Source organism: Microcaecilia unicolor, chromosome 6 (assembly GCF_901765095.1).
Source record: "Microcaecilia unicolor chromosome 6, aMicUni1.1, whole genome shotgun sequence".
Classification (NCBI taxonomy): domain Eukaryota; kingdom Metazoa; phylum Chordata; class Amphibia; order Gymnophiona; family Siphonopidae; genus Microcaecilia; species Microcaecilia unicolor.
Window position 1 is genome coordinate 241,888,991 of NC_044036.1, and position 23,667 is coordinate 241,912,657.

Genomic DNA, 23,667 nt, shown 5'->3' on the forward strand with positions numbered 1-23,667 from the left:
CTATACAGCCTAAAACAACTGAAAAAATAGTGACTAGGCCAAATAACAAGCTAATGATTTCATATTTGAGAATCTGCAAAAAGCAGGTCTGAACAATGAGTCTTAACACAACCAGGTACAACTTTCTAATTGAATATAGCACCTATAATGAAAGAATAATGGGTAAAAGGGATAAAATGTGGTTCTCAAAATGGGGCTTATTTTCCATAAGATGGCACACAGATCATAAGATGTTATGAAAGGTATTACAAAAGGAAGATGTGAAACTGATATCTTAATATAAAGATATTTTAGCAAATGAGAAAAACAACTTGTTCCAAAAACATGTTGACATTGCCGGAAATGTGCCAATCTCTAGAAATAGATAGAACGGAAGGAGTTGGGTACAGATGAACATCTGGCCGGATACGAAAGTATGATCTCAGAAATTGAGAAATATTAGAAAAAAAAGGTACCTCACAATTGACTTGTATTGGGACCTGGGGCTATAAAAGAGATAAGATTTTGACAGAGAGTTGGAGTCTTCCCCAACACTTCTCAGACGGCAGAGCTCTATGCAATTGAACCCAGAATCTGTTTGATGTCTGTACTTAATTGAAAACTTGGTAAGAATAAAGCCTTCTTTCTGAAATCTATCTCTGTCCTTATTTTCAAGTATTCTTCACCTGTCATTGATACTATAAACTAAGCCACACACACAACTGACACTCAGTGTGTATATAGATTACTGTTGCATTTTAATAGAATACATGTGGGTACATAGATGACCAAGGATTCACTTAGATTCTGATAGACAGAAGGCCATGGTCATGGGCATTATCCTAGAGTTACGCCTTCTGGTGCTTCCACAACACAAATATCACTGGGATGGAATATCAAAACAATTTAGGCAGTCGGCCCAACAGATAGTGGAAGCGCAGACCCTTTGTCCCTGGAGAAGGGTATTCCTGGGGCGCAAAGAGGGCCTTTAAAATTTACAGTAGAGACGTTGTTGGTTTCTTCAGTGGATGTCTTAAGGAGAGGTATGGTTGCTGGTAGGAGTTTTTTTGTGGCCTCTGAATGTATCTAGTGTGTTTGATTCTGTTGATTTGGAGTTGTTGTTGAAATTGAAACAGTTGGGAATGAGTGGATATGTACTTTGTTGGTTTTTGTCCTATTTATTGAGACGTATGTTGCTTGTGAAGAGTGGGGAGACAGTATCTCAAGAGGTGCGTGTGGATAGAGATGTGTCGCAGGGCTCTGCTCTGCTCTGCCAGCGCTCCATTTAATATCTACATGGCATCTCTAGGAAAGGTGTTTGAGTTGTTGGGTGTGTTTTATCATATGTATGCTGATGATTTGCAATTTTTCTTTCAGATTGAGGAGTGAGGGGATGTGTTGGCTGCCCAGTTGACATTGTATATGGATAAGGTGCAAGTGTGGATGTTTGAACATGGTTTGACGTTACATATAGCAAAAACAGAACTTATGATTGTGGAGAAATCTGGGGAAGAGCTTTGGCTAGAGAGTGTGTGTGTAAATGGTGTGTGGCTGGATGTTCAGAAAGAAATTGAATTATTGGGGTAGTGTTTGATTCTAACTTTCAATGCAGAATCAGGTAGCGAAGGTCATTCAGATCTCTTTTGCACAGCTTCTTATATAGTATAAATTGAAGTCTATGTTGTTACAATATGACTTTAGGACTGTGTTACTGAGCATGGTTCTCTCCAGATTGGATTACTACAATGTTCTGTACCTCGAGCTGTCAAGTGTGAGGTGCAGGGCATTGCTGTTGGTTCAGAATGCAGCAGCCAGAATTGTTGCTGGTGTTTCAAAGTTCAAGCATACACCTGTGCTGAAGCAATTGCACTGGCTTCCTGTGCTTTTTCAAATTCATTATAAAACATTGATTTTGATTCATCAAGCATTATATTTAGGGTCTCCATTTTACTTTGCTCAATCTGTTTGTACAAATTGTCTTTGTGTTCAGAAAATGTGATGCGCTTACATTTAGACACAATAGCAAGAGTTTGGTATGCTGATACAAGTTTGTCTGCTTTTTCTATGGTGTGGGTCTAGTTATGGAATGCCCTCCCTGAACAACTTCATTTGTGCAACAATATGGGTCAGTTTAAGAAATTGCTAAAAACACAGTTGTTTGTGGAAGCTTTTATGTAGGAGCAATTTGTGCTTAATCTATTGAGGAAGCAGTATAAGTAGTTATAGTTTGTTTGTGATATGTGGAATATGATTTAAATGAGCTTGTTTTTATTATGTATGTATTTTATGTAAACCGCCTAAGTTATAGGCCATATATACATTTTTTAAATAAATTGTCATTCTAGGGTGATGTGTGCTATAACAAAACAACCCTCTGGATCTTGTATCACAACAGAATGCCATTTTGAAGCAATATAAACTCCTCCTTTTTTAGAGTCTGTGGGAGCCTCTAGATAATTTCCTACCCACCATCTTTTAAGTATACTGTGTTTACCCACATTGAAGTGTGTCTCTTATAAAAGAGCCACTGATGCCTTATGTCTAATGCCTGCAAACCTTTTGCTTCTCTTTAAAGGGAAAGATGTGCTGCCTACATTCCAAGAGACAAATTTAGGCACAATATTAGATTTTACCTGGGAACCACTGTTGCCAAAGCTCAAGTATCATGCAAACTCTGAAGAGGAGCTGCCCCAGCCTACAACCCCTCTGTTTTCCAAAAACCATCTCCCTCCATTTACCATTTGAAATTAAGGACTTTTGACCTTCACACTTCTCATCATAATCCAACCAATTACCCTTTGCCCCACCCCCTCCTAAATACTCTCCCTCCTCTTCTCCCCCACCCGCCATTCCCCAGTATCTCACAGGTATGCACTGTTAAAGTGCCACAATTTCCCAGTGCTTCGAATCTTCCCAACCCTCGGCCCCATAGTAAGTAGAGAGAACCAAAACATTTTAAAAGTCTTGCAAAACCATATCATCTTTCTTCACACAGAGCAATACAGTCAAACAATAATATCCAGTCTGGATGTTGTATATAATAATACCCTGCTTGTTGTAGTCTGTTCAAATCAAACAGCTATTTGCTAAATCAGCACCAATGACCTCCATTGGTGGGCTGAAATTTCTTTGACCAATGACAAAACAGTAGCACCCCCCCCCCCCAAATTAAGACCCTCCAAATGCAGGCACCGCATTAGAATATATGAATAGCCATACTGAATCAGACCAATGATCCATCTAGCTCAGCATCCTGCTTCCAACAATGGTCATTCCAGGTCAAAAGTACCTGGCAGAAACCCAAATGGTAGCAACATTACATGCTACCAATCCCAGGGCAAGCAGTGGCTTTCCTATATCTGTCTCAATAGCAGACTATGGACTTTTCCTCCAGGAACTTGTCCAAACCGTTTTTAAACCCAGATATGCTAACTGCTGTTACCACATCCTCCATCAACGAGTTCCAGAGCTTAACTATTCTTTGAGTGAAAAAATATTTCCTCCTATTTGTTTTAAAAGTATTTCCATGTAATTTAATTGAGCGTCCCCTGGTCTTTGTACTTCTGAAAGAGTGGAAATTGATTCACTTTAACCAGTTCTACACCACTCAGGATTTTGAAGACCTCAATCATATCTCCCCTCAGCTATCTCTTTTTCATGCTGAAGAGCATTAACCTCTTTAGCATTTCCTTATATGGGAGGAGTTCCATCCTCTTATCATTTTGGTCCTGAGGCTGAAGTAGGTGACTAATGAAAGGACTGCGTGCAGCCTAGTGAATCAAACCAATATGCCACCCACTAGTCTCATTCCGGGCAATTTTCAGTCAGCGCTAGAGAGCATGCAGTTTGCCCAGTGCCAGCTCTCAACTTGGTGACCAACATTGAAGATCCAGGAGTTTTGTAACTGCTAAAAAGTTAACCGCTTAAGCCGATATTTAGCATTAACCGGTTAACTTTTTAGCAGTTAAAGATAGGCCTGCTATTTATGCAGTCTATTGTAATCGCTGAACATCCGTTCCTAACTGGCTATGTCACATAAAATAGCTTTGAATATTGTGGGCATTATGAATATAATGCTGCAAGAGGAAAAGGGGGCGTATTAAAAGCCCCTTTAATCTTGATGCAGATCAAAATAGTAAGCAAAGTGTACACAATCTGTCTCACACTTCACAAATACTGATGTACAGCAAAAAAGGATAAGTCCTCTCTGATGCAGAATAGTACAAACCTGATTATGTCAGTGGAAATTGGGCCCACTTAGATGTGAACTGGGCCTTTTAGAGCCTCTCCCTAGGTATCCAAGACTTATCTTTTGGCCTCACATCTGTTTTTCTTATCTGATGTTCCCATGTTTAAACTGCTTTGTCTTTGAATCCCTCTGCCACAGTCAGAGACCTTCACCCAAAGAATCATTCCATTTTTCTGTGGACGTGCATGTTAACCCCAGGTTCTGTTCATGTGTACATATTCTATTAGACAATGGGAAATTCATGTATTGTTGAATAATAAGATACTTAGCAAACCGTGTGGGTGTGGAGTGGAAGGTGCATGAATGTGAGTGACGTGTGAACTTGATGTAGGAAATGAGAATTAATGAATGAAGTTAAATAAAGAAATTTGTATTCAATTATTGTGAATAGTGGAGTATTGTTTTAGTGTGTACATATTCTATTGGCCATCCTGGTCAGGTCCTGCCCCACCTTGGCTGGGCAGAGCAGGAGTATAGCTGCACTATGCACTAGTATTTTGTAGGGGAATTTATTTGGAGCTTTCTTTCTTTTCCTTTCTTTGGCTTTTTGGTCTGGTATTCTATCTCTGTACACTGTGGAAATATAGTCGCAAATCTTCTTAGGCCAGATCCTTCATTGCCCCCTCCTCATGCATGGGAAGTTACAAACTGTCATGATTACATTCCATCTGCAAAAAGAAGTTCTGTGAGCTGAGTATTCTGCTGGCATCATATTAAATTAACTTATTGTATCCTATTTCCTGGGTGAATGTGTGAGTTTATAGTCTATGCACATTTATCATCCAAAAACACAAAAGAACTCACAAGGTATATAATCTAGATCACTCTTCACTGCAGCTACTTCTAATCAGACATCCTGTCTCAGTACTCCTCGCCAGGGCCGGTCTTAGGCAGAGGCGACCGAGGCGGCCGCATAGGGCCCCGCGCCTAAGGGGGCCCCGCGCGGGCGGCGCGGCCCGCCTCAAGTCTGCCTCGCCTCTCCTACCACCGCCAATGCTCGCCTGCCCTCCATGTCCAGCGACGCGACACTCCAGTCCTCGTTCCCCTGCTCCCCCTCCCTCCAGCCGTCTGAGCTCCTCCCCCGTCTGAGCCCCCCTTGCCCGACCCGCCAAACGACCCTCGTCTACCACCCGACCCGCCGGCACCTCACCTGACCCAGCATTTTTAAAAAAAACTCCAGGCGGCAGTGCCTCCTGTCCTCGCGTCTGTGAAAGAAGAAAAGTCGCTTCGTCCATTGGCCGGCCTTCCCTCATGTCCCGCCCTCTGATGTAACTTCCGTAAGGGCGGGACATGAGGGAAGGCCGGCCAATGGACGAAGCGAGTTTTCTTCTTTCACAGACGCGAGGACAGGAGGCACTGCCGCTTGGAGTTTTTTTTTTTAAATGCTGGGTCAGGTGAGGTGCCGGCGGGTCGGGTGGTAGACGAGGGTCGTTTGGCGGGTCGGGGGGCTCAAACGGCTGGAGGGAGGGGGATCAGGAGAACGAGGAGAGTCACGACGCTGGACATGAGTGGAGGGCAGGGGACACAGGAGGGTCGCTGGACATGGGGGGATAGCAGGGGAGGGGGGCTTCTGGACATAGGGGGAGGGCAGGGGGCACAGGAGGGTCACTGGACATGGGTGGATGGCAGGGGAAGGGGCTTCTGGACATAGGTGGATGGCAGGGGAGGGCAGGGGGCACAGGAGGGTCGCTGGACATGGGTGGATGGCAGGGGAGGGGGTTTCTGGACATAGGTTGAGGGCAGGGGGCACAGGAGGGTCGCTGGACATGGGGGGATAGCAGGGGAGGGGGGCTTCTGGACATAGGGGGAGGGCAGGGGGCACAGGAGGGTCACTGGACATGGGTGGATAGCAGGGGAAGGGGCTTCTGGACATAGGTGGATGGCAGGGGAGGGCAGGGGGCACAGGAGGGTCACTGGACATGGGTGGATGGCAGGGGAGGGGGCTTCTGGACATAGGTTGAGGGCAGGGGGCACAGGAGGGTTGCTGGACATGGGTGGATGGCAGGGGAGGGGGTTTCTGGACATAGGTTGAGGGCAGGGGGCACAGGAGGGTCGCTGGACATGGGTGGATGGCAGGGGAGGGGGCTTCTGGACATAGGTGGATGGCAGGGGAGGGCAGGGGGCACAGGAGGGTCACTGGACATGGGTGGATGGCAGGGGAGGGGGCTTCTGGACATAGGTTGAGGGCAGGGGGCACAGGAGGGTCGCTGGACATGGGTGGATGGCAGGGGAGGGGGTTTCTGGACATAGGTTGAGGGCAGGGGGCACAGGAGGGTCGCTGGACATTGGTGGATGGCAGGGGAGGGGGTTTCTGGACATAGGTTGAGGGCAGGGGGCACAGGAGGGTCGCTGGACATGGGTGGATGGCAGGGGAGGGGGTTTCTGGACATAGGTTGAGGGCAGGGGGCACAGGAGGGTCGCTGGACATGGGTGGATGGCAGGGGAGGGGGTTTCTGGACATAGGTTGAGGGCAGGGGCACAGGAGGGTCGCTGGACATGGGTGGATGGCAGGGGAGGGGGGCTTCTGGACATAGGTGGATGGCAGGGTAAGGGGGTTTCTGGACTTGGGTGGATGGCAGGGGAGGGGGGTTTCTGGACATGGGTAGATGGCATGGGAGTGGGGGTTCTGGACATAGGTGGATGGCAGGGGAGGGCAGAGGGGACTGGGGGGGTTGCTGGACATGGATGGCAGGGGGGACAGGAGGGTCGCTGGACATGGGTGGATGGAGGAGAGAGAAGAAATGCTGGACATGGATGGAGGCGAGGGAAGAGTGAGGAAGGAGATGAGGTGAGGGAAAAGGAAGAGAGGAGAAAAAGTGCACATGGATATAGAAAATAGGCAGAAGCTGGATCCACTGGACAGTCAAGTCTGCGGAGGACCCAGCTTTTACTTATGGATGTAGGGCAAGAAATGAAGAAGAAAGGCAGAAAGTAAAGAAATAAATGGAAAGGAAGCCCTGGAAACGGAGTTAAGAGGACAGATAGCAGCACTATCGGATACTGAGCCAGCATGATCAGAAAAACAAAGTCACCAGACAACAAAGGTAGAAAAAACTATTTTATTCAGGATTTATTAATTTTGAATATGTCAGTTTTTGGAAATGTGCATCTGTGATATTTTTCATGTACGTTTCAATTTTTGTAGTATTGCTGCATGCTGAGTCTGACTTCTTGAGGTAACTTTCCATTTCAGTATTTTGCCTTCATGTGTTTTTCAGGTGTGATCAAGGAAGGTGCAGTATTCTGCTAGCGTATAGTTTGAATCCCTTTTTGTTTGTTTTTTTTCACTAGGTTGTGCACTGGTGTTTTAGAGCCAGGTGTAATTACAGTTGCCTTTCCACGCCACGCATAAGGTTGTAGCTCGTTCTGTCCTTGGAATTAGTGCTGTTTATGGTTTGTTAAGGTTATGAGTGTGTTTTTGCACAAGTTTGTGTATAGTGTTTTGCAGTGGAGAGATTGTGTGTTGGCCTTACTTAGGTGGCACCAAACATCAGAAAGGGTGTAGAGCCTAAATCATGACACACTACCTCTAAAAGGGTGTTTTGTGGCTCTGCATGAGAATTGTGATATTATGATCCCTTGCTAGCTTCATATTGTTGACGGTCTGCATTTTCCATAAGGCTGGTGTATTGGTGTATAAGGTATTAATTGTGACAATTTGTTTTTACTTATTTTTTTTCTGTGTGTTGTCAGACAGTTATGGATGACAGACAGAGTCGGAATCTTCTTGAGTCAGAGAGCTGTGGTATATATTTTAAAACAATTTTAATACCTTGGTGGTCTATATGTTTTTATATTGTACATTATATTTCACACATCACTTTATTTTATTGTATATCTTTTCATTTCATTTTTATTTTATTGCATATATGGGTTACAGAGTAATAGGGGAATTTGAAAGTACTGAATCTTTTCTTAATATTTTTCCTTTATTCTCCTTTGTTATGAGAATTAGAACTACTAATTGTAGTGGACTTGAACTGAATAATTTCTGGGGAGGGGAGGTTTCATGATAGCATTGTGCTTATTATTTCAATCAGTTTTTTGTACAAGTTTAGCTTCATTTGTCTTTTTTGAAATTTCATAAATAAAGTTCTAAAAATGGAATAATCTTATCAATGGGGTGGAGGTAGGGGCGGGGCTACGGTGGGGGCGGGACTACGGTGGGGCGGGGCTAGGATGGGGCCCCACCAAATTGGTCTGCATAGGGCCCCGCACTTGCTAAGACCGGCCCTGCTCCTCGCACTGACTCCACATGTTGAACAAAGGGTTCTGCCTCAGCTACAATCTCATACAATGTTATGTACTCCTCATATTATCATGGAACCACGCTAGGTATGATAGCACAAATATAATTTCATTTTTCATCAGGCAGGCACACAAGAGTGTAAAAAACTTTCTCAGTTGAGCCACTTTTGTGGAGTAACCTTGGAAACATAACATTTTCTTCCCGTTATAGTCCTGCATTTTGCCGTTCCTCAGGGCACTCAGGATCTGCATTTTATGAGTATAATTAGTACTTTGACAATAACCACCCTTGGTTGTCCCTCAGGTGTATGTGGAGATCCTGTTCGGTGGGTCCTCTCAATCCTAATAGGGCCAGCATTAGTAGGAGCTGCAGCGAGTTTGTACGCCACACTTCTAGAAATCCTCTAAGTTCAGCTGTCTCCATAGATTCTGGCAGTCCCACAAACTTGAGGTTGTTCCTCCGTAAACGGTTTTTAAGGTCGTCAACCTTCTCCATTAGCTGCTGCACTTGGGACTGGAGTTGCACCTAATTCACTCCTCCTGCTCTTATGAATCCTCTCTGCTCCACTGATGTGGTGTTGTGTGGCAGTCATATCCACAATGAGTATTCATGAGATTGATTTGGTATGCAGATCTATCTCATGTATATTCATTGTGGATATCTTGAAAACCCGACTGGCTGGGAGTCCCCCAGGGCAGATTTGGAAATCACTACTTTATCTCCAGGATTAGCACAGTTTTATTATCACTGTAGTGTATCATAAATTTTATGTTGATTAGTATTTTATAAACTTGCATGTGGACACCTTTGGCATGGGAAACCTTCTTAAGACAGACACTCACTACATGAGTTCCATAAAGGATGAAATCTTTAGATTCCTCACCTGGCTTGAAAAGTGGTAGGGTCTGAAATATTCAACTAGGATGTCTACTGCTATTAAAATATATTCCTGCACACTTTCAGAAGGTGAAAGTAACAATTTTGCAATGAGTAATGCTGTCTTTAATAATTCATGGACTTTCCATATATCAGAAACTCTGAATTCACAGTCAAATTCTGCTAACCCCCAAATAAAGTTAAAGTTCTGTGATAGGATCAGAAGGGGATCAAAAGGCAGTGGGTGCAAGGGAGAGTGTGAAGTTGGGATCAGTCCAATGACTCTGCATGATTAGCTTCTGTGGGTGTGTCTGAGAGTAAACAGGAATAGGTTGGCAAATAAAGGTCATAAAACCCATCTAACCTGCCCAGTTTAATTCCAATTGCATTGCCTTATGCTTTAAATTGGCAGAATTAAAAGCAGTCTAGGCCACCACTTATTTGTCAGAAACAAAGATACACAATACTGTTCACCTGTAAAGCAAAAATAAAACTGGTATTTTTGCCCTAATGTATTAAAACTCAGTTATCAGTTGAGGGTTAATCAAATAAATAAATAATTACAGTTAAAGTAAGTAATTACAGTAATTACATTACTCATTTAGGACAGTAAGTGATTACTGATTACAGTTTCCTGCTTTGATTGACCAATTGCTTTTCCTTTTCCAATACCACATCCAATAATAATTATGGTAAAAGCCTTATGGTACGTGAAGAGTTTAAAAAAAACATTTTATACACAACCCCAATGTGAATATTTTCATAACTTCATCTCGTGATGCTTATTTTAAGGAGGTTTGACCAACTCATGCCAACTACATCCTCTGTCATGTCATGTTGTGCAAGTTACTCTTCAAAGTAATCCTATATAATAATTCTCACCTCCAACAGGATGTGCCTGGGACCATGCCTGCCGGAAGTGGTCTGCTAGGCAGGCATGCACTGACCTCAGTGACATCATTGACAGACAATTTGGCAAAGCAAAACAATCTGAGTGCTGGCCATTAGGACACAGGGTTGATAGAAGAGTTTTAAAAGACTGAAGGAACCGAAAGTGTTAAATGGGGGGAGGGGGGAGTTCTGAACGACTGAAAGACATGAACATTTGAGAAAGGAAAACAATCTGAATGCTGGCCATTAGGACACAGGGTAGATAGGAGAGTTTTAAAAGACTGAAGGAAACGAAAGTGTTAAACTGGAGAAGGGGGGGGGGAGTTGTGAATGACTGAAAGACATGCAAATTTGGGACAGGAAAACAATCTCAATGCTGGCCATTAGCACACATGGTACATAGGAGAGTTTTAAAAGACTGAAGGAACCAAAAGTGTTCGGGGGGGGGGGGGAGGGGGGGCAAGTTCTGAATGAATGAAAGAAATGAAAATTTAGGAGAGGAACACAATCTGAATGCCGGGCATTTGTACACAGGGTAGATAGGACACTTTTTTTTAAAAAATGAAGGACGTGAAAGTATTACATCTTGGGGGAGGGGTGAGGAGGAAAGCGGTGGGGTATCCGGATACTGGGTATTAGGGCCACGGGGGTACATAGACTTTTGAAAGCCTTAAGGAACCCAAAGTGTGGGAAGGAGGAGGAAAAGGAGGGGAGGGAACGGGGTGAGGGGCATTAGGAACAGGGGAGGGGGCCCTGTCACACACTCTCATTCTCACACACACACTGTCACACAGACAGTCTCACTCTGTCACACACCCGCACATTCACTCTGGCTCTCTCTCTCTCTCAAACATACACACTCCCAGGAAAACCTTGCTAGCGCCCGTTTCATTCGTTCCAGAAACAGGCCTTTTTTACTAGTTAATTATAATTACTGAGATAGTGAATAAGTAGTTAAGTACTTTAATGATTAATGCAAGGAAGTAATTAACTATACTAACTAATTACTAGTAACTCAATATCACACAGCACTGGGTAAGTCCAAAGAAATGTAAGATTTCAGTGAATAGGATTTAATGTCTGTATGAATGAGAGTCAGGGTGTGTGCAGGCTGACAGTGTGCAAGATTGGAAGGATTCATAATGTGAGAGAAGCTTAGGGAGTGGCTAATGGTAGTATGCGGGGGCAGCACTACACCCCCAAGATCTTCTTTGGAACCACTGCTGTTCTGTATAAAGAGGCAGGAACATTATCTACACACACTACAAACAAAAGTATTTTTTAAAGGCTAGCAGTTTGCACTTTATATTGCTCTAGTGCATTAGAATAATGTGTATGGCTAATCTACCAGTGTGCTATAATCTCAAAATGCTTTTTCTTTCCACAGGAGTCAAAAAGATTTGCTTCCCTTGAGACATCCATTCAACGACTTTCATGTTATGAGCTAGTACTCTGAAGACAGATTGGGGAAAATTAAGGATCTTAAAAATCTTGGAATCACATACTATTGGGTTACAATGATTAATCAATAATTAGAAATTAAACTATCCTTAGCCTGCATAAGCAACATCTGACTGGTGTGTGTTGTCTTTTGATCTCATTCTCTCACAAATACTCATGAGTAGTGATATTGCTTTTCAAGTGAATGAGATCTACTTCCCCTGCCATGGGAGGTGTCTCAGGCTCCTGTGCTTTGGACTATGCTTTCACCTGCATCAGGTCTAGTGAGTCACATTCCAAACCAGGCATTCGCCAACACTTCCCAACCATTAAGAAATATGAAAAGTGCTGAATCATTGAAGTTTATACATTGATATCTCATGATGCTTTGTAACCAGGGCTCTGTGTTCTTGGGGAAAGCTTGCTGGAATCTTCTGTTTATGAGTGCCCCACTGGGATGATGTACAAAGCATTAGCATGGCAGTAACCCACTTTTACCACAAATTTTACCAACCAAACAATGCCTAAATGGTTTTAGCATGGGCATTAACTGGTACTGAAACCATTACCACAAATTGCATTAAAATGCATTAAAATGCAGTTATTATGAATTCATTAGCCACGCTTTAAAAAAATATAGTCGGGTACAGTAGATTTTCATATATGTTTAGTGTGGGAAATTTTTCACTAGGTCTGGAGCATCATAGAAGGGTTGGTTGAGAGGAGCAGGTGTCTAACAGCACCTCTTCTCTCACACCAACTCAACCACCCTGCCCCAGCTTCCCTCCCTTTCCTGGATCTGATTCTCTTTCCCATAAGAGAGAAAAATACCATAGTGGTCTAATGGCCCCCCTCCCGACCTGACCCTCTTTCCCTCTTCCCCTAAAATAAAGAAAAATAATGGTCTAGTGTCCCTCTCCCCTTCCCCCAGTCACAAAACAAGCCTTAGTACTCTAGCAGGAGCCCACCCACCCCAGACCCCTGTACGTCACATGCGGCAGGAGCTACTGCCTCTGTTGCCTCGGCCCGCACAGTACATCAAGGGATACACTAGGTGGGGCCTGTCTACCATATAAGGGAATTTCTTAGACCACCAGAGTATTTTTTTTTTATATTGGAGGACTTGTTCTGGTCATTAAACCACCACAGTATTTTTTTATATTTTGGGAAGGGGGTCAGATCAAGAGGGGGGTCAGTCTTGTGAGGACAAAGTGGGTGCTGCCACTAAACACCGGGGATATGAAGGGGGGCAAGAAGAGGTGTCAGGTCGGGGAATGCTTTTCAGGGTACTTGTTGCCATGGCATGCTTTTCTTTTCTTTTTATTTCTAAATATCAGCTTTTCCTGTCAAGTTCCTGAGCCAATCACCATGATTTTAACATAGTAGATGATGATGACAGATAAAGACCTGTACAGGCTATCCAGTCTGCCAACAAAATAAACCCATTATATGTGGTATTTTATATGTATACCTGACCTTGATTTGCCCTTACCATTTTTGGGGCACAGACCGTAGAAGTCTGCCCAGCACTAGCTTTGCTTTCCAATTACTAGTGTTGCCACCCAATCTCTGCTAAGCTTCTGTGGATCCATTCCTTCTGAACAGGATTCTTTTGTGTTTTTTCCATGCATTTTTGAATTTCATTACTGTTTTCATCTCCACCACCTCTCACGGGAGAGTAGTCCAAGTATTCACCACCCTCTCCATGAAAAAATACTTCCTGATATTTTTCCTGAGTCTGCCCCCCTTCAGCCTTGATTCATGTCCTCTAATTCTGCTGTCTTCCCATCTCCAGAAAAGGTTTGTTTGCGGATTAATATCTTTCAAATATTTGTATATCTGATTCATATCACTCCTGTTTCTCCTTTCCTCCAGGGTATACCTGTTCAGGTCAGTAAGTCTCTCCTCGTACGTCTTGTAACGCAAATCCCATACCATTTTTGTAGCTTTTCTTTGCACCACTTCAAGTCTCTTAGCAAGATATGGCCTCCAACAATGAACACAATACTCCAGGTGGAGCTCCACCAATGACTTCTATAGGGGCATCAACACCTAATTTCTTCTGCTGGTTACATCTCTCTTTATACAAACTAGCATCCTTCTGGCTATGGCCACCGCTTTGTCACGCTGTTTCGTCGACTTCAGATCCTCAGATACTATCACCCCAAGATCCCTTTCCCAGCCTGTGCATATCAGACTCTCATCGCCTAACACATACATCTCCCATGGATTTCTACTCCCTCAGTGCATCACTTTGCACTCCTTTGCATTGAATTTTAATTGCCAAACATTAGACCATTCTTCTATCTTCTGCAGATTCTTTTTTCCACTCCCTCCAGGGTGTCCACTTTGTTACAAATCTTGGTATCATCTGCAAAAAGGCAAACTTTACCTTCTAACCTTTCAGCAACGTCACTCACAAATATATTGAACAGAATCGGCACCAGCACCGATCCTTGAGGCACTCCGCTACTCACCTTTCCCTCCTCCGAGTGAATTCCATTAACCACCACCCTCTGGCGTCTGTCCGTCAACCAGTTTCTAATCCAGTTCATATCTTTAGGTCCTATCTTCAGCCTGTCAAATTTATTCAAGAGCCACCTGTGAAGAACCGTGTCAAAGGCTTTGCTGAAATCTAAGTAGATTACATCTATGCACGTCCTCGATCCAATTCACTGGTCACCCAGTCAAAGAATTTAATCAGATTCATTTGGCATGATTTACCTTTGGTAAAACCATATTATCTCGAATCTTGCAACTTATTGGATTCCAGGAAATTCACTATCCTTTCCTTCAGCATCATTTCCATTACTTTTCCGATAACCGAAGTGAGGCTTCCCGGTCTGTAGTTTCCAGCTTCTTCTCTGTCACCACTTTTGTAAAGAGGGACCACATCCACTCTTCTCCAATCCCACAGAACCTCACCTGTCTCCAAAGATTTATTAAACAAATCTGTAAGAGGACCTGCCAGAACTTCTCTGAGTTCCCTCAATATCCTGGATGGATCCCGTCCGGTCCCATGGCTTTGTCCACCTTTAGATTTTCAAGTTGTTAATAAACACACCTCTTCTGTAAATGGTGCTATATCTGCTCCATTCTCATATGTACTTTTCCAGTCAATTGTGGTCCTTCTTCAGGATATTCTTCTGTGAAAACAGAACAAAAGTTTAGCACATTTGATTTTTCTTCATCATTCTCCACAAATCGGTTCACAACATCTTTCAGTCTTACAATTCCATTTTTAGTCTTCCTCCTTTCACTAATATACCTGAAAAATTTTTTGACTCCCCTCCTTACATTTCTAGCCATTTGTGCTTTCACATGCATTTTCCCCAGACGTATATCTCTCTTGGCTTGTTTCAGTTTCATCCAGTATTCTCTATTTTCCTGTTCCTGAGTTTTTCTGTATTTCATGAACGCCAACTCTATAGCCTTTATTTTCTCAGCCACTTGCTTGGAGAACCATATCGGTTTCCTTTTTCTCTTGCTTTTATTTACTCTCCTACATAAAGGTTTGTAGCCATATTTATAGCTTCTTTCAGCCTGGACCACTGCCTTTCCACTTCTCGTATGTCCTCTCAACCATCAGCTCTTTCTTCAGGTATTCCCCCGTTTTACTGAAGTCAGCATGTTTAAAATCCAGGACTTTGAGTTTTGAGTGACTGCCCTCCACTTCAGCTATTATATCAAACCAAACTGTTGTCACTGCTGCCCAGGTGGGCACCCACTCGGAATACATGGCATGTTCATTAGTTTGAGCATGCCAGGGCAATTTGTTTGTACTAAGTTCGCAGTAGAGTAAAGACTACTGCAAAACTTTGAGCATCGGCCCCTGTGAGGAGAACCCAATTGGGAAAACTACTGAAAAATCATTCTCTCAGGGTTACTTCCAATTTGTCTTTCCATTTCTTAAAAATCTCAACTAGAATCATGGCAAGTTTAAAACATTGGCAAACTAGATATGTGCCTAGGGTATAACTTTTTAGGAAGGGCCCTTTCAGATGTGCTAATTCAGTGGTTCTCAAGATTTTACCCTGGCATATCAGCTGGTTGGGAAAAAAAGGGTGTCTGTGTGTGTAGGAAAGACACAGGAGGAGGAGGTGGGGAATTACAACCACCATTGTACACAGAGGTCTTTCATTTCTCTCAACCAGTCAGCAGGAGTAGTTGGCAAGTAGTGCTTCTTACCTGCTGCTTATTCTTTCTCTGGTGGTTTTCCTTCAGTCAGAACATACAAGGAACCATTTGTGAATGTTTCAAAATTTATTTATGCTATGCTAATAGGGTTTTATATCCCGCCAAATCCCTTCAATAAGGTTCAGGGTGGGTTGCATAAAAAAATAAAGAATTCAAAATCATATCTAATCGTAATCATACGTTCTAATACAGTGTAAAGAGATTCTGAAAAAACCATGTCTTAACAGCCTTATGAAAGACAATATGAGTTCTGATGAATATATAATGGGTAAAGAGTTCCAAATCTCAACAATACCATAATAATAAGATCCTTGATGTATTCCACTGTACTTAATACCCTTAAAAGACAGTAAGCAATACTAAGCATTCCCAGTCTGTCCAACCAGCAAAGTAATTAATAGAGAAAACTTTTCTAGTACATTCCCATATAAAGTTGTAAACACTAAACAGTATAATTTACATTAAGTCCACAACTCCACCGGGAGCCAATGCAGGTCCAAAAACAAAGGAGTTACAAGATCAAATTTTGATTTTTGATATATCAGTCTTGCAGCTATATTCTGTACTAAACATAATTTCCTTATAGATTTTACTGATAGGCCAACATACATTGAGTTACAATAATCCAATAAAGGCAATATCACAGCCTGAACAAGCACCCTAAAGTGTTTCTGATAGAAATAAGAGCAAATCAATCACAATTCTGTAAATTTAAAAAATGATTTTTGAACCATTAACGTAATTTGTGCCTCAAAATTCAGACATGAATCCAATAAAATACCTAATACTTTAGACACAGTATCAGTTTTAAAAATCTTCCCATCAGGTAATTGAACAGAAGCTGGAATAGAATCCTTTTTCAGACAAACCATAAAAATCTTGTTTCTTAGTATTAAGTTTCAAATGATATTTTAGTGACCATTGTCAAACTTGTTCCATAACCTCCGATAGTCTAAGAAGAAACAACTTCATATTCACATGAATAAGAATCAACAAAACTATCCAGCTCATTTTCGAAAGTGATCGCCGGCCATTTTCCGACATAAATCGGGAGATGGCCGGCGATCTAAGAAAAGCGGCCAAATCGGTATAATCGAAAGCCGCTTTTTTGGCAACATCGCTGCTTTCCCATTGCGTCGCTGGCCAAAGTTCAAAGGGGCGTGTTGACAGTGAAGTGAAGTGAAGGCGGGACATGGGCTGGCATGGGCGTGGCTACCAGTTGGCTTTCGGCGATAATGGAAAAAAAGAACCGGCGATAAGCAGTATATCGCCCGGTTTACTTAGTCCTTTTATGCTCACGGCCAAGCCTCAAAAAGGTGCCCCAAATGACCAGATGACCACTGGAGGGAATGGGGGATGACCTCCCCATACTCTCCCAGTGGTCACCAACCCCCTCCCATACTAAACAAATAAAACTATAAACCTTTTTTGCCAGCCTGTATGCCAGTCTCAAATGCCGTACCCACCTCCATGACAGCAGAATGTGTTGTATCCTCTGACAGCCCTTCCCTGGTTGCGATGTGGCTCTCGGGTGAGTGTGACACCTTTTCTGTTAGGTGCCCTGCAGAGTCACATCAGCAATGCATTGTGGTGGGTGTAGGGTACTGGGCTCTACTCCCATGGTGCTTTTCCCCCCTGCTAACTGGGTTCAGAGTGTGCCCTGTTTTGTTTCCGGTAGTCCATGAGGTAGTGGCCATTTTTGTAAGCCAGTTTTAGATCCCTTTCATGTGTCACCCACGTTAGAGAACGTTATTACCTTGAATGTGGCTGAAAGAGGGCATTGTACACCAATCTGCCAGCTCTGACCTAATGCTAATCTCAGTACCAGGGAGACTCGTTGCCAGTGGGGCACAACCTCTGATCTGCTGTTAACTGTGAGTAAACGTGCGTATTCAAATAAAGTCTTCAGGTGTCAACTGGTATGCCAAGGTTATACAGCAGCAACAAGTCCTAGAGGCCTGCGTGTATGCAGGTCCCTGGAGCACTTTTAGTGGGTACTGCAGTGCACTTAAGGCAGACGGACCCAGGCCCATCCCCCCTACCTGTAACACATGCTGGTAATGGAAGCCCTCCAAAACCCAATGTACCCACATGTAGTTGCCCCCTTCACCCCTAAGAGCTTTGGTAGTGTTGTACATTTGTGGGTAGTGGGTTTTGGGGGGGGGGGGGGGTTGGGGGGCTCAGCACTCAAAGTAAGGGAGCTATGCATGTGGGAGGTTTTTCTGAAGTCCACTGCACTGACCCCCAGGGTGCCCAGCTGGTGTCCTGGCATGTCAGGGGGACCAGTACGCTACAAATGCTGGCTCCTCCCACGACCAAATGCCTTGGATTTCGCCGGGTTGGAGATGGCCGGCATTTTTTTCCATTATCGCTGAAAAACAAACCCGGCCATCTCAAACCCAGCGAACTCCAAGGCATTTGGACGGGCTAAACCGTATTATCGGAAAAAAAGATGGCCGGCCATCTTTTTTGATAGTACGGTTCCGGCCAGCTGTAGCACCGCCGCCAACATAAATCGCCGGCGATCTAGTTGGCCAGTGACATTCGATTATGCCCCTCCACATCATTCGCATAAGAAAAAATCCATTCATCAAAACCCAACAAAATCATATTTAAAGTACTTATATAGAGATTGAATAATAGGGGAGATATAGGTGACTCCTGTGGTACCTGTATTTGGTACTATTAATACTGCAGACAATTTAATTTAGACTGTTATTTTCATGGAGAACACATGGCATTCAGTGCTTCAGCTTTTCTCCCATTACCCTCTATTCTATTCAATGATAAAGAAATCTGAAAAAAGAGAGGTTGATATGTGTGACATTTCTGGCATGACAAAACAGAATTTTTTTCTGAGCAGAAGGGTGCGCCCAGAAATTGGGTAGTGCCGCACACTGCCCAATTACTGCTGGGATACTGCCAGAGCCCTTACCGCCTCCTACATTCAACGTGCCACTAATCAGCGCCACTTTATAAAAGTAGCCCTATATTTAAAATCCACCTATCACCTAGGCAGGGTACATAAAACATACACAATAAAAATAGACATACATACATAATGCCAATCAACATTCCTCCTGTTGTATCATTTCCTCATCAATATATCACATGTAAGCTTGTACAAACAATTGAGTCTAGTTTTTTCTGAAATTCAGATATAGATAATTATATGTGAGTCAGTCCAAATAATTTATTTCATAAATATGGACCAGCTATAGAAAAAGTCTTGTCAGATGTCTCCAAATAATGCACCATAGCCAGAGGGTTGAGTCAACTGTCAAGTCCCAGTAGACCTTAAAACTTGACATGAATCATAACATTTTATAACTTGCTTAAAATATCCAGGCACATTTATTTATTTATTTATTTACTTATTTTAGATCATTTATCAGTCAAGATCTTAAAAATTATATATTTAAATCTATTTATTACTTTCAATATTTAAACAAGCATTCTTCTTGAACAGAAATACAACGTTAAATATAAACCAAAAAAGGGAAAAAAGGAAATATCATACATTGTTATTCATAACATATCATCTATATAAATAATTCTCACCTCCAACGTTCTGAACCTCACTGAGTGGCAGGGAAACACTGAAGCCCTGTAGTCTTCTAGGCTGTCATCACCACTCACTCTCACTCATAGACTCGCCCTCAGCCATGCCCCATCCACACATAATTCACAACCCCAACATTCTAAATGTAAATTTGTAGTTGCAAGATCCCATGAGTGTCTGCCCCGCCCTCGCGTCACAATGTGATGACGTGGAGGGCGGGCTATGACACTTAGCCAATCTGCAGTTCCAATGCCCTCCGACGCTCCCCCCTAACGCACAACCAGAAACAGCGACCTACGCAGGGCCTCCACCCCCCCCCCCCCCCCGATGCACAGCGACAAACACCGCTACGCAGGGGAAGGAGTGCGGTCTGAACACCTGATCCGCCGGGACCCCGAAGCTGCTGCCCTCCACAAAAAAACTACCCACCTGCACCCTCCCAACACTGCCTTCCTGCACCCTCCCAATGCTGCCCTCCAAACATCTCACGACACTGCCGCAGGAAAACCTTGCTAGCGCCCGTTTCATTGCTCACAGAAACAGGCCTTTTTTTACTAGTTATATATATATTCAACGTTTCCTTAGACCACTATTCGGGGACATAGTCAAAACTTGAGAAGAGTTATTTGTGTATTAACTTAACATATAATAAGGCTACACGAGGTGGCTTCACATGATTCTTATATTATCTCAGTTGTTTAATATCTAGAAAAGGTTTCAACTGTTCTGGAACAAAAAAGGAATATTTCATTTCAGTAAAATGGACCAAGCATTTACAGGGATATGCAAGGAAAAATGTCCCTCCTAGTTTCAGAACTTCTTGTTTCATTTTCAAAATATCTTTCCTCCTGTCTTGGGTCTGTCGAGTAACATCGGGATAAATCCAGATTTTCCCCCCATAAAAAGGGGTCTTTGGCAATTTAAAGTAAAGTCTCAAGATCGCATTTAAGTCCTGTTCAAACACAAATGTAATTAGCAAAGTGGCTCTCATAGTTATTGTTTCAGTTGATTGCTCCAAAAAAGCAGATATATTGTCAACATCAATATTAGGCTGTTCATTCACACATTCATATTGTCCCTCTTTCATAGGTGATTTTTGCGGTATATAATATAGCTTTGTTATAGGAGGAATAGTTTCTTTAGGCATTTTTAAATTTTCTATCAGGAATTTCTTAAATAAATCAATAGGTAACATTCCAGAAATTTTAGGAAAATTCAATATTCGTAAATTCAGCCTTCTATTATAATTTTCTATCTGTTCAATCCTTCTGTTCAGCACAATCTTATCTTTAGCCACTGCTGCTTTAAAACTTTTCAAATGTTCCAATTCTTTTCCCATTTGAGTCTCTCTTACAATTAAGCCCTTTTTCAAAACCTCCACATTGTTAACCAGTTCATCAAACTTGAGGGATAAAGCATTTACCTCAGCAGAAGATTTTTATAATATAGAGTCCATTTTGTTAAGTTTAAGCCAAATCTTTTCCAGATTAACCTCCGTGTTACTTACAGAGGTCTCAGCATAGGCGTAGTTTGACTGTTTCATTTGGGGGGGGGGGGGGGGCAAAGGATGGGCGGAGCATATTAGCATATTCATTTGCATATATACATATGCAAATGAATATGCTAATATGGCGGAAGGAATTGAAATTTACAGTCAAAATATCACAGATGCACATTTCAAAAAGCTGACATATTTCAATTAATAAATTATGAATAAAATACTTTTATCTACCTTTGTTGTCTGATCATTTAGTTTTTCTATTCGCTTTGGTCCCAGTGTCTTCTGTTTTATGCAGTGTCTTCTTTCCAGTAGGTTTCCCTCTGCTCCCCACCCTCCCAGTCCCATCCATCTCTTGCTCCTTCCCTCTGCTCCCCACCCCTCCCAGTCCCATTCATCTTCTGTTCCTTCCCTCTGCTCACCATCCCTCCATCCCATCCATCTTCTGCTCCTTCCCTCTGCTGTGCCTGACCTCTCCCAATGCCATCCATCTCCTAGTCCATCCCTCTGCTCCCCACCCCTCCCAGTCCCATCCATCTTCCATCTACTCCCCACCCCTCCCAGTTCCATCCATCTTCCATCTGCTGCCCCCCCCACCCCCCACGAGGTCCAGGATCGTGGACTCTGTTTACCCCCTCTCTTCCTCCCTCCCTCTGGCGCAAGCAGCAGTCTTCTTCAACCTTTCTGTGCTCCTGGCAGTGGTAGTGATGTACACGCTGCCTTCAGGCTGCCCCGGAAGCCTTCTCTTCAAGTTCCTGTTCCCACCTATGCGGGAACAGGAACTTGAAGAGAAGGCTTCGGGGCAGAGCCGAAGGCAGTGTGTACATCGCTACCGCTGCCAGAAACACAGAAAAACTGAAGAAGCATGCTTGCTGCCTGCGCCGGAGGGAGGGAGGAAGAGAGGGGGTGGACGGACACGCTTGTCTCCGTGCCCTCTCTGTCTGCGTCCCGCCCGAAAGGAAATGACATCAGAGGAAGGTGGGACACAGACAGAGAGGGCTGGGAAGCGAAGTGGACGGAGGCGAGCGTGTGCCTGCTTGTTTTTGTTTTTTTAACTACTGGCACGGCGGCGCCAGTCTCACGTCGTCGTCGTTTGGGGGACATTGCCCCCCTTCGCCCCCCTAGACTACGCCCATGTGTACCTCTGGCTCCAAGCACTGAGCCGACAGTGTAGGCCCCCCACCAGGGGAATCTTTCCCCACCACTTCGGAGGTTTGTGGATTCCTCGCCTGCAGTGCAGCCAGTGCTGGGCACAGAGGAGTATTAGAGATTGAGGGCGATGAGAGGGAAGCCTCAACTCCCAGCAGGAGCTCTGCTTCTCCAGAGGGCTCTGCTAAGGGATTTCCCGCCCCCTGTTCACTTTGAGAAGCCTTCCTTAGGAAGCGATCTAAACTCTGGCAACGAGGTTGAGGTACAGTGGTGGAAATAAGTATTTGATCCCTTGCTGATTTTGTAAGTTTGCCCACTGACAAAGACATGAGCAGCCCATAATTGAAGGGTAGGTTATTGGTAACAATGAGAGATAGCACATCACAAATTAAATCCGGAAAATCACATTGTGGAAAGTATATGAATTTATTTGCATTCTGCAGAGGGAAATAAGTATTTAATCCCTCTGGCAAACAAGACCTAATACTTGGTGGCAAAACCCTTGTTGGCAAGCACAGCGGTCAGACGTCTTCTGTAGTTGATGATGAGGTTTGCACACATGTCAGGAGGAATTTTGGTCCACTCCTCTTTGCAGATCATCTCTAAATCATTAAGAGTTCTGGGCTGTCGCTTGGCAACTCGCAGCTTCAGCTCCCTCCATAAGTTTTCAATGGGATTAAGGTCTGGTGACTGGCTAGGCCACTCCATGACCCTAATGTGCTTCTTCCTGAGCCACTCCTTTGTTGCCTTGGCTGTATGTTTTGGGTCATTGTCGTGCTGGAAGACCCAGCCACGACCCATTTTTAAGGCCCTGGCGGAGGGAAGGAGGTTGTCACTCAGAATTGTACGGTACATGGCCCCATCCATTCTCCCATTGATGCGGTGAAGTAGTCCTGTGCCCTTAGCAGAGAAACACCCCCAAAACATAACATTTCCACCTCCATGCTTGACAGTGGGGACGGTGTTCTTTGGGTCATAGGCAGCATTTCTCTTCCTCCAAACACGGCGAGTTGAGTTCATGCCAAAGAGCTCAATTTTTGTCTCATCTGACCACAGCACCTTCTCCCAATCACTCTCGGCATCATCCAGGTGTTCACTGGCAAACTTCAGACGGGCCGTCACATGTGCCTTCCGGAGCAGGGGGACCTTGCGGGCACTGCAGGATTGCAATCCGTTATGTCGTAATGTGTTACCAATGGTTTTCGTGGTGACAGTGGTCCCAGCTGCCTTGAGATCATTGACAAGTTCCCCCCTTGTAGTTGTAGGCTGATTTCTAACCTTCCTCATGATCAAGGATACCCCACGAGGTGAGATTTTGCGTGGAGCCCCAGATCTTTGTCGATTGACAGTCATTTTGTACTTCTTCCATTTTCTTACTATGGCACCAACAGTTGTCTCCTTCTCGCCCAGCGTCTTACTGATGGTTTTGTAGCCCATTCCAGCCTTGTGCAGGTGTATGATCTTGTCCCTGACATCCTTAGACAGCTCCTTGCTCTTGGCCATTTTGTAGAGGTTAGAGTCTGACTGATTCACTGAGTCTGTAGACAGGTGTCTTTCATACAGGTGACCATTGCCGA

General features: G+C 43.7%; 1 protein-coding gene across 1 annotated transcript in view; it reads left to right on the plus strand.

The window, feature by feature from the left end:
• Positions 1–11,811, plus strand: part of LOC115472699 (kappaPI-actitoxin-Avd3b-like) — an 80,696-nt gene extending 68,885 nt beyond the window's left edge. The window contains exon 4 of the transcript XR_003942538.1: positions 11,632–11,811. The gene's annotated coding sequence lies outside the window, so the exon portion shown is untranslated. The remainder of the gene's footprint in view (positions 1–11,631) is intronic.
• Positions 11,812–23,667: the final 11,856 nt, after the last annotated feature.